Below are 11,612 nucleotides of genomic sequence, written 5' to 3' on the forward strand. Positions count from 1 at the left end.
GTTTATCCTTTCAAAAAGCAATTTGGCAAGGAATGTTAATTTCCTTTGATATAGGAACTTAACTTGTGGGAATATATATCCACAGAAAGTCAAAATACCATCCAAAACTTCATGTACCAAGATACTGAACAAGGAATTATTCATAATAAGAAAGAATAAGCAAACCAGAACAATAATTCAACCTCAGAAATGACAGGTCATAGATGTTCAACAAAAAGGGATGCATAAACAAAACATGGCTCCATGGGATACACAATGTGATGTAGTCATTAGCATTTTGTGGGAATGTGTTTATGTTTTAATATTAAATAAAGGATCCAGGACATAAAACTGCATATGAAGTAATGATGTAAGCACATGCATAAAAATACTAGTGTCACCACAAATAAAAGGTATGACAAGTCAAAGAATGGAAATGATATTTGCAACACATATATTTGAAGAATTTAGCATTTAGTATGTGTAAAGAATTCCTGTGGAATTAAAAACAAACATCCAAAGTAAAAATGGGGGGAAAAAAACCATGGAGAAAGGGGAACTCCTATACACTGTTGGTAGGAGAGCAAATTAGTGTAGCCATGACAGAAGTTCCTCAGAAAACTGGAAATAGAGCTACCATAAGATCCAGCAGATGGAATACTGAGTGTATGTTCAAGGATTTAAAATCAGTATGCCAAAGAGACATCTTGTATGGCTTAGATTAGATGTTCCCCAGAAGCTCATGTAAGACAATGCAAGAAAGCTTGGCGGTGAAACGATTGGGTTATGAGAACCTTAAACTCCTCAGTGCATTTCTCCCCTGACAGGGATTAACTGAGTATCACCTAGGCAGGTATGGTGTGGCTGGAGAAGGTGGGTCACTGGCGGCATGACTTTGGGGTACATATTTTGTCCATGAGGGGCACTCTCTCTCTGCTTCTTGGTGGCCATGTCCTGACCTGCTTTCCACACTGTTCTGCCTTGATGTTCTGCTTCACCTCAAGCCCCAAGAAATGGAACCAGCCATCTGTGGACTGAGACCTCTGAAACCATGAGCCTCAAAATACACTTTTCCTAAAAATTGTTCTTGTGAGGTCTTTTGGTCACAGCTTAGGGCCTCGCTAAATTGCTGAGGCTGGCCTTGAATTTTCAATCTTCCTGTCTCAGCCTCCTGAGCTGCTGGAATTACAGGCTTGCGCCACCACACCTGGTATACTGTTGGATTCTTAGCTGTTTCCATTGTTTTGCCATATAAACAAAGCTGCAAAAAGCACCATAGTATGCATCTCTTGTGCACATGTGTCACAGCTTCTATACAATATGGTTCCAGAGATGAAATTGCTGTGTCAAAGGACATGAGCATCCAGTTGTGGCCATTTTTGTGAAGTTGCCAGCAGTAGACCCTAGAGATCCCACTTTCACAGTTTTGACAGCCTCTCGGTATTTTTAGGTTTTAAAATTTCTTTTCCTCTCGGTTGCAAAATATCCTGTTTTTATTTTAATATAACCCTGTCTCTAAATAAAATATAAAAAGGGCTGGGGATGTAGCTCGGTGATTAAGCATCCCTGGGTTCCAACCTCAGTAATCCACTCAGCTGCAAAAAATCCAACACAACAAAAGGAATAAATGATGGTCATGAAATTGAATGTTATCAATAGTTTAAATGAAGGAACTTGACTTACATGTACAAACAAAAAAAATCTTGAGAGCACCATTGAGTGAACAGGGCAAGTTGTGAAATGGAAAAGTGTGATTTAATTGATATAATTTAAAAAACACATGAAATTGTGTGTTGTTTATGGACACATATGGATATGATCCAAACAAGGATAGGAAGAATCCATACCACCTTTAAGAAGGTGGAATAAATAGCTTTGATTCTTAGTGTTTTTGTTCCTTTAAAAAGGGGGCAGGGGCTCAAAAATATGGCAAAATGTTAAAATTTGTTAAATAAAGCTGGTAGATTCATAGAAGTTTATTTCATTATCCTCAGTATTTTCTTGATGCTTAAAATCTGTCATTATTATAACATTAGGAGGAAATAAACAAGGTTTACAATGATTGTCTATTAAAATTGTGTGCAACATGTCATCTTATACTTTTATGAAATTTCTGAATTATCCTCCATAAACACATTTATATATCTTTTACTTAGAAAAATCAAAATGAATCCATCCTTGATCTCAGACAGTTTTCATGGAAAGGAAACTGCTGTGATTATGCTTTTCTTGCCTATTCTGTAGCAGATAGGACACAAAATTGTAAAGAGTTAAAAAAAAAAAAACTATTCTCCCTTCTTTCCAGCTTTAGATACAGAAAAGGAATTACCATCAAAAATGGAGGAAAGGAAAGAACATTTGCCTCTCCTTCCACATGGCAAAGCCCTTAGCCAGGCCCTGGATGTCTGCTCAGGCACTGACTTCTTTGGCTCCCACTCCTCTCCATTATGGTTAATTTTGAATATTAGACTTCAAATCTCCCCCTCCACGGTCTGGAAGTTAGTCCCCAAGCTCTGCCCTGGCTCTGTCATGGTTAATACCAATGCTCTGCTTTTGAGACCTTCCTCCTCAGTCTTGATACTGAGAGAGAATTCAGTCTCCCTGGGTGGTTAAAGGCACCAACTTCCAAGGATGATTCTAAGCCTGTACTAACTAGTTCTATCATCTTAGACAAACTAACCTCTGGAAGTTTAAGAGTTTCATGTGTAAGGTGAGGTTGTGTTAGTCTGATGTTTGTAAAATAAAGAAAATTAAAACCAAACTGACTTACACACACACACACACACACACACACACACACACACACACACACGGACGGACGTATTAAATACTATAACTCTATAACCCCAAGATAGAATGCTGAAGAGCTCATTTCAGATGCAGCCAGAGGATCTCAAACTCTGGCACTGGGAATTGTTTCCCCACGTCTCAGTTCTGTGTGGGTCACATTTTCAGTCAAGATCTCCCCAGGAAGGGCAAGATGGCCACCACAGCTTAGAGCTTCCACCAAAACAGCTTTGACAAACCCAGGGAAAGAAGAGCCTCTTTGCCCGGAGTCCCAGCTTGGGCCTTGTGCTTATTGCTGGAGTCAGAGTTGGGACCCATCCACTTGATTATAGAGACAGATAACAGCTCTTGGAAGGAAAGCTGAGTTGCTTCTCATAGATGAGGGGAGAATGTATACGGGGTAAGGTCTGAAACAAAGCAAAACTGGTCCAGAAATGTCACTATAGGAAATAATAATATCTACTTTTCCTCATAAGGTTTTTATGAGGTTAAATAAGAAATTAATGCCATGCTCAATTAAGCATGCCTATAAGCCTTCAAGTTTCACCATCACAGTCTCTGTTCTAGCCTAATACCTCGTACATAAAGGTACTTAGAGATCCCTTTTGCTTAATCTTAACCAAATGTAGAATTACATATGGGTTGTCTATCCATATTGGAAAGACTAATAAGGACCATTTATGTGTAGTTTGAGAAAGGAGGAGACAGACATATGTCTTATTCATTCCTAAAGATTCAGTATCTGGCACATATTAGAAACTCAGTTAATATTTTTTCACATTGAACTGAAAATAATTATGCTGAAACTCTTTCCATGAAACCCAGGGGATGTTGGTAAAATTAAACCATGTGGAATTTGAGTAGTGTTAATGTTTTGTTCATAGACTTCATGTATTTTTGCATATGTTTTATGGCATTTATATTAGATTCATAAATAAGATGTTGCTCTGTTTGTGTGAACTCAATAAAATATTTTAAAATAACAATAAAAATGTCGTCCTGCCCTCTTATATATCTGTGGGTAATTTCGCTGATTTCTTAGCTCTTTAAGACTTAATGAAAGAACTCTGCAGGGTGACAAGTTAGTGACAGCAAATGTGGCCTGGCCAGTAGGAAATGGAAAAGTCCTCGGGTGGCGCGCATTCAGTGGGGACAGACACCACTACAGAAAACAGCCATCCTGGGAATCATGCTCCCTCACCTCCAACAGGCGCGTGCCCTGGACAGGTCATTTGTCAGGCATCTGTCTGTTCAGGTAGCATTCTTGCAAGGGGGACTTGCAACACACATGCACGTGCATGTACACGTGCATGTGCAAGCGTGCGTGTGTGTGCACACACACACACACAGACACGGAGTTAATTGCCAAGACTTTTTATGACAATGCATGGAAGCTCCAACTTCTGAGCTGGCCGATTATTTCCTCATCAGATGTATGGAGAAGTCAATTACAGAGCCATCATTCAATCACTGTCCACTTTTTTTTTTTCCTTGTAGTACTGGGGATTGGACCCAGGGGCCCTTTGCCAGGAAGCAACATCTCCAGTCATTTTATTCTTTTATTTTGAGACAGGGTCTCACTGAGTTGCCCAGGCTGGCCTTGAACTTACTACAATCCTCCCGCCTTAGCCACCCCTAAGTAGCTGGGATCCCAGGTGGGGGCCACTGCTCCCAGCAACCACGGTCTGCTTTGCTGTTAGAACTGAGACTATACACTCAGAGCCCCCACACCAGGGGTTTTGGTTGAAAAAGATCAAATAAAGCGGAAGTTGTACTTCTATTCCCGAAAACTCAGCAATCCTCGAGCAAATTAAAACAGGATCTGAAATTTAAGTTCTGAAAGAATTCGGTCAAGTTGAGATTTAAAGAAACGTGGCCAATAAGGATGAAACTAATATCATTCCTCATGTCATCTAATCCATCCTTATCACGACACGGAAGGAGAAATTTTGGGCCGGATTCTTGCTGAAACACTTATTTTGGAATCAATGGGAGCTGCCATTGAGAAAACACGTCATGAATAACTTCCTTTAGCCCTCATGACAACCCCATGACTGTGGCTGTCCCCAGCTGACAAAAGAAGAAATTGAGGCCCAAATAGATGATGTAAGTGTTGATGTCATATGGGACAGCAGGGTGGGCATTTAATACTCTCATGCGTCCCTACCACATTTACTACGCAACGCACATTAAACTGTTCTCAATTTTAAATTAACCTATTATTCTAGAATTTTGAAACTTTTAAAATTTAAATTTTTTAAATTTTTTAAATTCTATTTTCTCTAATCATTATCGTCATAATAAGTAATTTAGTCAATTCCGTCAAATTTTACGGTAGGCTAAAATAATGACCTCCAAAGATATCAGGTCTGAATCCATGCAACCTCTGAATGTGAATCTGTATGGAAATAACTTTACAGATGTAAGATAAGGAGCCTGAGATGAGGAGATTATAGAGATAATCCAGATGAGCCTAATGTGACCACGCGGATCCTTATAATAGAAAGGCAAGGGAGAAGAGAAAGAAGAAGAGAAGAAAACCTGGTACCGCAGCAGAGATGCAGAGTGAGGTGGGCACAAGTCACAAGAGGGTGGCAGCCACAGAAAGCAGGAGGAGACATGGAGCCGATAGAATGGTGCTGATTCTTGAGATAACAGTGATGCTGGCTTCAGAATTCTGGTCTCTGGAATTGTCAGGGAAATTTTTTCTGTCGTCTTACCTCAATAAATTTGTGGTAATTTGTTATAGCAGCTATAAGAAACTCATACATGTATGGAGCCCTGTGGAAGGTCAGTGTGTGTGTGTGTGTGTGTGTGTGTTTTCTCTGATCTTCACACTAACGTTATGAAACAAGTATTACATCTGTATAAAGAAAAGTGAAGTTTAGAGAGATTAAATAAGTAAGCCAAAAGTCCTAAGCAATTATAGCAGAACTGAGATTTTATTTTGAATCGGATAGGAGCATTCAGAGTGTTGCAAGTCCTTATTATTCATAGACACTAATCACCATACAAACTCCAATCATCCTGTTCCATCTGCCCTCCAAAAGGAGGAATAGATAAGGATTGTCCCACCTGAAGGTCAGAACTGGGATTTGAATCCGGGGCTGTACTATTTCCATTCCACCACTTCTCTTATTAGCCATTCAGTACTCTTTAAGTGAATTGGGATAAACAAATGGGAATAAATGTGGAAGGATTATTGGAGTTTTATTTATAAAAGAAATTTCAAAACACCTGGATGTATATTACTGAAGATTCCAATGCTACTGAGTCTAAAATGGATCATCACAACTACATTCCTACACCAAAGGCTGTGGTATAAAGTGCTCTATAACAATCAGCTTTGGCCAAGAACAACTCATCCTTGATGGTCAAAACTCCTGAAACCTCCTACAGGAAGGGAATATGAAAACTCAGACATAAGCTAAGTGTTATTGAACATAGAACACAGAATTTTTTTAAAAGAGTTTTATATAATTTTATTTTTTATACAAAAATGCATAAAGCAATTTCAAATCCTCATGGAATAGAATAAAATGTAAATATACATGCAATTATTTATATCAGCCAAATAGAACACAGAATTAAAAAAAAACTTTTAAACCATCATTTGGTTTTTGCCTAAATTCTAAAACAGTTTCAACTGAAGGAAGAAAGGACAAAAATTAACTTTGAATAGTGTTGCTTTCCATTTATTTATATTGACTTGCCTGTGAGTGGCCTTTGTTAAATAGTATTTCAGTCTTAGTTCTTCCTGTAGATCATCTCTTTCCGTTGGTAAGCAATGAAAAAGAACAGATAAAGAAGTTGCTGCATAATGAATTATGACTCTGTTAAAATCATTTCATCACTGGTGTTTATAAAAATGTATTAGTCTGGCTGAAGATGTAGCTCAGTGGTAGAGTGCTTGCCTGGCATTAATAAGGCCCTAAGTTCAATTCCCAGCACCAAAAAATAAAAAATAGATAAAATAAAATAAATAAATGTGTGTGTGTGTGTGTGTGTGTGACATATATATGGATAGATGGGTATCTGTCTCTGTTCTACCTGTAACTAGATTCAATACACATCCTAGGAGAGCCTACTATCACAAAATGACATGCAAGTTGCTGCTTTAATGCAAAGGCCAGCAGTCCTAGAGGAACTTAGACACCAGTTATGATAATCATAATGATAACCTACGTCTCTGCAGCACTCACTACACACCGGTATTTTTCTCAAGGCACTCCTTGTATTCATTCCTTAATTCTCACAAATCCAGAGGTATGTTCTGTTCTTGTGACTCCTACTTTAAAAATCAGGTTTAGAAAGGTTCAAACTTGCCCATGATCCTTCAGCAGTGACTGAGCCACCATGTAAACTATATAGTCTGCTTAAGAAACCCATGCTCTTAACTGTTCCTAGATCAGAAATCAGACAAGGGAACAGTTGATCAAACATGAAATGGAGGAAGATATATTATCAAAAGAAATAGATAAGAAAGTTACCTCAGTGTTCAGAGAGATCTGCCATGTGCCATTCTCCCTTCAGCTCACATTCCCAATTCATCAAACATTCCAAACACGGAATGCAAGCTCTGTGCCTCAGGATCTTTGCACTTACTGTTTTTTTCTGCCTGCAATTACTGTTAAGTATTTTATAATTAATTTGATTCTACTAAATTTGAAATAATCATGGAAATCTTATTATAATTAATTAAAGTTATTTTGTGTGCTTGTTAATTGTTTATTTTTTCCATTAGATTCTGCTCCATGAGGGTCAAGCTCACCTCTGTCCTATTCATATCGAATCCTGGATGTTCAATACGTAACAGGCCCTCAATACTTACTTACGTGTTATTGTTGCAATTGTGGGGAACTCAAGAAAGGCTTCATACAGGTGAAGGTTTTGAGGCTGGATCTGAAAGTTGGCTAAAATTTTAATGTGGGAACTTGAAAGAGATTCAGCCTGGAGGAAGCAGCAACAAATTTTTATTTTATTTTTTTGATCTGGCATCAGGCATCTAAATGTTAAATAGATTTTCTTTCTGGGATATTTTCTGCCTCCATAAACACTCACCCAGTTACCATATCAGCAATTTTTTCTTGTTTAAACCCCTTCTTACCTGAACCATAGAAACTGATTTTTTCCTGAACTCCCTCTAAGTATCTGCCTCTAAGTATCCGGCTAAGCATTTTGGAATGTGTCTATTCACTGGCCGTGTCCTGGGGAGGCCTTTCAGCCTCATTGTGTCCTACAATACCCTATTGTGTATGTGGAACCCAAACTAGTTTCAGGCTATTTTTACCACACACGCTCTTGCTGGTTTGAGCATTTTAATTAAATCAGACAAACAACCAATCACTAACTTAGTCAGGGACCAGTCATTCACTGAGAATAGTCAGACAGATTGCCTGTAGACTTCACCTCCATCCTTCTGTTGGTGGAGCCATTTTGGTTTTTCCTCCACCTCATCTCATTCAGGGTGTCCTCCTCCCTCCACCTGACGTACGGCTTCTAGGGTTCTCTGGCCCAGTGCATGTTTAGGTTTCCAATTACTGGTCCCTGGTTGCATTCATCCTGCCCTCCTTCTTTTTGTTTGTTCTCATCGAGGTACTTAATATATTATGATCCATTGTATTTTTCATCTGTCAAGTAACGAGTTCTTATTTGGGTTTCCAATTTAGGGTTTTATCATTTGAGTATTAGGCATGCATACCATCTGTGTATGTTAGGGCATTGTAAGAGCCTTCTCTTGGCTTCCTTTCATCTTCCCCTGATCCTGGGAATGGACGGAGGCCTTGTGTCTAATAAGTCATTTGCATCAGCATGTCCCAAATGACCAAGAGATGAGGCTGGGAGAGATTAGCATGGTAATCTCATTCTGATGGATAAAATTAGCAAAGATATTCCCCACAAATGGAGAGCTGCCATTGGCGAACTGCTGTGCTTAGAATCAATTACTAAATTACTTTGAGCTCTAAGTTGACATTAACAGAAAAAAATTGCCATCGACCGAAGGGAAATAAGATAAAAAATATGCGATCATTAAATCTCTCGCTACTATTCACGAATGTGACTCACAAGAATGGTACACAAAATAGGGGGGAATTTAATTTTTAACAGTGCCCCCTGTCAACATTTCATCCTAAGCTTCTTCGAGGCCTGTGAGACTGCCCTGGCCTTTCCCATTTATTAGCAATGGGAGGAGAAGTAGGGAGAGGGAGAGAACCTGGGTCAGCCCCTCCTTTGCCCTCCAGCTGTGTCTGAGCAGACAAATGGATCTCCAGTGTCTCGGTCACCCACTTGTGCCAAGCAGGGACCAGTGGGCTGCTCTCTGGGCCCATGGAGAACCAGTTCAGTGAAAGCCTGGTGACCTTCCCAATGTCCCCTCCTGATCCACACCATCAACAATGGGAAGTTGCTACCAGCCCCTTGGGCCAGGGACAAGGGGCTGTAAACCTGTCCTCGGACCTCGCTTCTCCAGAACCTGACTCTGATGGCACTGCTAATGAATATGACCACCTTCATTTAAAAAAGCATTTCTCTGTTCAGAAACCCACACTTGGAGAGACACTGGTAATGACCTGTGTCAACAAGGAACTTAGTTCCAATAAAGGGGAAGAAGCTTTAAAACTGCTTTTTTCAAGCCAGGGCCTAGGGAATCCCAGTGGCATAGTAATTGTTAATATCATTATTAGCACAGTATACATATCAGCTGTCGAGATATTATGAGGACTTGAATTCAATCTCTGTTGGGGGAGTCAGGGTCAACATCATTAGCTATAGATCTTGTCTCCGTTTCCATATAGATGCCTCAGGGCAAGTGTCTGCCAGATACATGTCTATAGATGGGCATCACCATCGGACATAGAAGGGGCCCATCACACACACACGCCAGTAATAGACAACAAGCTTTTGTTTATCTGAAGGTTTACTGGCATTAACTGATTAGTGTCAACTTGATACAATAACTTTTGTCCACAGCGCAGTAGATCATTCTGATGGCTTTATTGATGGAGCGTGTTGTCTAATGTAACTTCTCGGGCCAGTTGGATTTAGACAAAGTCTGGCACATTTCTCTTAAGAGGAAACTGAAAAAGCTGTCTGTAAATGCATCCTTGACAGGACACCTTCTGCAATCTGATCGATATTACAATAGTAATTGTGATATTAATAATAATAATTATGAGGCAGACTCGTAATTGAAATGTATGCAGTTCGGTGTTTGGCAAATGCCTCTTTAAGGGAGACACATTTTGTGCTCTTACAGATATTACAACCAAATGGTGATATTAATAACAATGATTAGAAGGGAGGTTTGTAAGTGAAACATAAGCAATCCATTCTTAAATTAAACGTGGGACACAAAACCATTAAAGGGAAATTAGAAAATAAGGGTAGGTGGTTAAGAACAACACAACTTCCCTGTAAAAATTGCCTGTGAATATGACAGAGAAATGAAATGAGAGCCAGTGGGAATTGATATATTTACATGGGGTTCTCAACAACTGTAAACAATATTTATTCAAAAGCTGCATTCTCATTTCAGTGGGGAAAATTAAAAACGGATCGTGAGTGTTGAGGTGTTATTTGTGGCAAGCCCCATCAATCTATCAATTCAAGAAAACCGTAGGCAGAATGGATCTTCAGAACTGAATCTAGAATAACTAACCTCGAGTGTGGTTGGTGCTGTGAAGTCCCCTAAATCAAATAGATTTTTAGAAATAATCCATCTCTTTAATTTTGGTCATTGTTGTTTTATCCCAATTCTATATTAAAATTAACCGTTGCAATTTTCTGAGCCCACATCACGTTCTAGAAAGAGAAATGGTGACTTGCTTCAGTCACTGGAGAAATGGCAGTTTGTCTTTGAGAGTAGAAACAGGGCAAGCTCCCCGGAGATGAGGAACTTCTTAAAGAAAATGAAGAGATGAAGCAGTCACTTAGCACACAGGTGCCAATTAACCCGAAAAATCATTCCTACTATTGGGCTCCAAGTTTTTTCTTCCGCAGTTGCACCAGGTCTTATTGAAATGAGGTCAGCACAAGACACACTGTGAACTGCGAAATGGAGTAATTATCTTCTGGGATCTCATCAGCAGTATTTCCTAAAGGCTGCAATTAGCCATCTCTGATCTGGTTTTAGGAGAGAATTATTTTCTATTCTTCTTGAGGGAACATACTTCTTTCTTATCCTGGGGTGACACTTTTTTTTTCCCCTAAAGCCCTGGCAATTGGGCCATACAACAAATAACTGCTACACAGATCAGACTAGCGCTGATTCCCACGGGGAGGATTCCCAGGATCACTCTTCTCCCTTGGGTTCTCAAGATTGAGCAAATGACAAAGCCAACAGAATATTTTGCCCTGAGAAAGAATCCCATTCTCTCACCTGCAAATATTGGATAACTTCTGTATACATCTGAGAAAGAGTAACCTGTGCTTTTAAACATGTGTGAACAACCACAACAAAAATTCACAAATGTCTCCCATGTCTCTTGCACCCTTCCCTCAAGCTAGATTCCCTGGCTGCCATAAAGTCACCTGAGAGTCACCTCAGGTCCTAGCATCCTTCAAACAAAAAGGACCAAGGTCTCCTGAATCTAAAACAACACCTTTTAGGGGAGAGAGGAGGGGAGGAAGGACTAGTAAGTTTAAACCATACAGCATAAATGAGCCAGTCTGAATAGAAGAAGATCACACCAAAATAGTCAGGAGTGTTTTCAAATCAGAAGACACAAAGTGGTTCTTCTGGATACGGAGGCCAACCCTGTGAATATCAGCAAACATACGTTCATTGATTGACAGGCATGGTCCCTCCATGTTATTTAATCCTTTCAGCAGTTTTGTAAGTTAGGGAT

General features: G+C 39.5%; 1 non-coding gene across 1 annotated transcript; it reads right to left on the bottom strand.

Moving 5' to 3' along the window:
• Window positions 1–5,717: 5,717 nt before the first annotated feature.
• Window positions 5,718–5,848, bottom strand: LOC120892471 (U8 small nucleolar RNA). Its single transcript, XR_005737189.1, has one exon. It is a non-coding gene; the product is annotated as a U8 small nucleolar RNA (small nucleolar RNA).
• Window positions 5,849–11,612: the final 5,764 nt, after the last annotated feature.

Source organism: Ictidomys tridecemlineatus, chromosome 9 (genome assembly GCF_052094955.1).
Source record: "Ictidomys tridecemlineatus isolate mIctTri1 chromosome 9, mIctTri1.hap1, whole genome shotgun sequence".
Lineage (NCBI taxonomy): Eukaryota > Metazoa > Chordata > Mammalia > Rodentia > Sciuridae > Ictidomys > Ictidomys tridecemlineatus.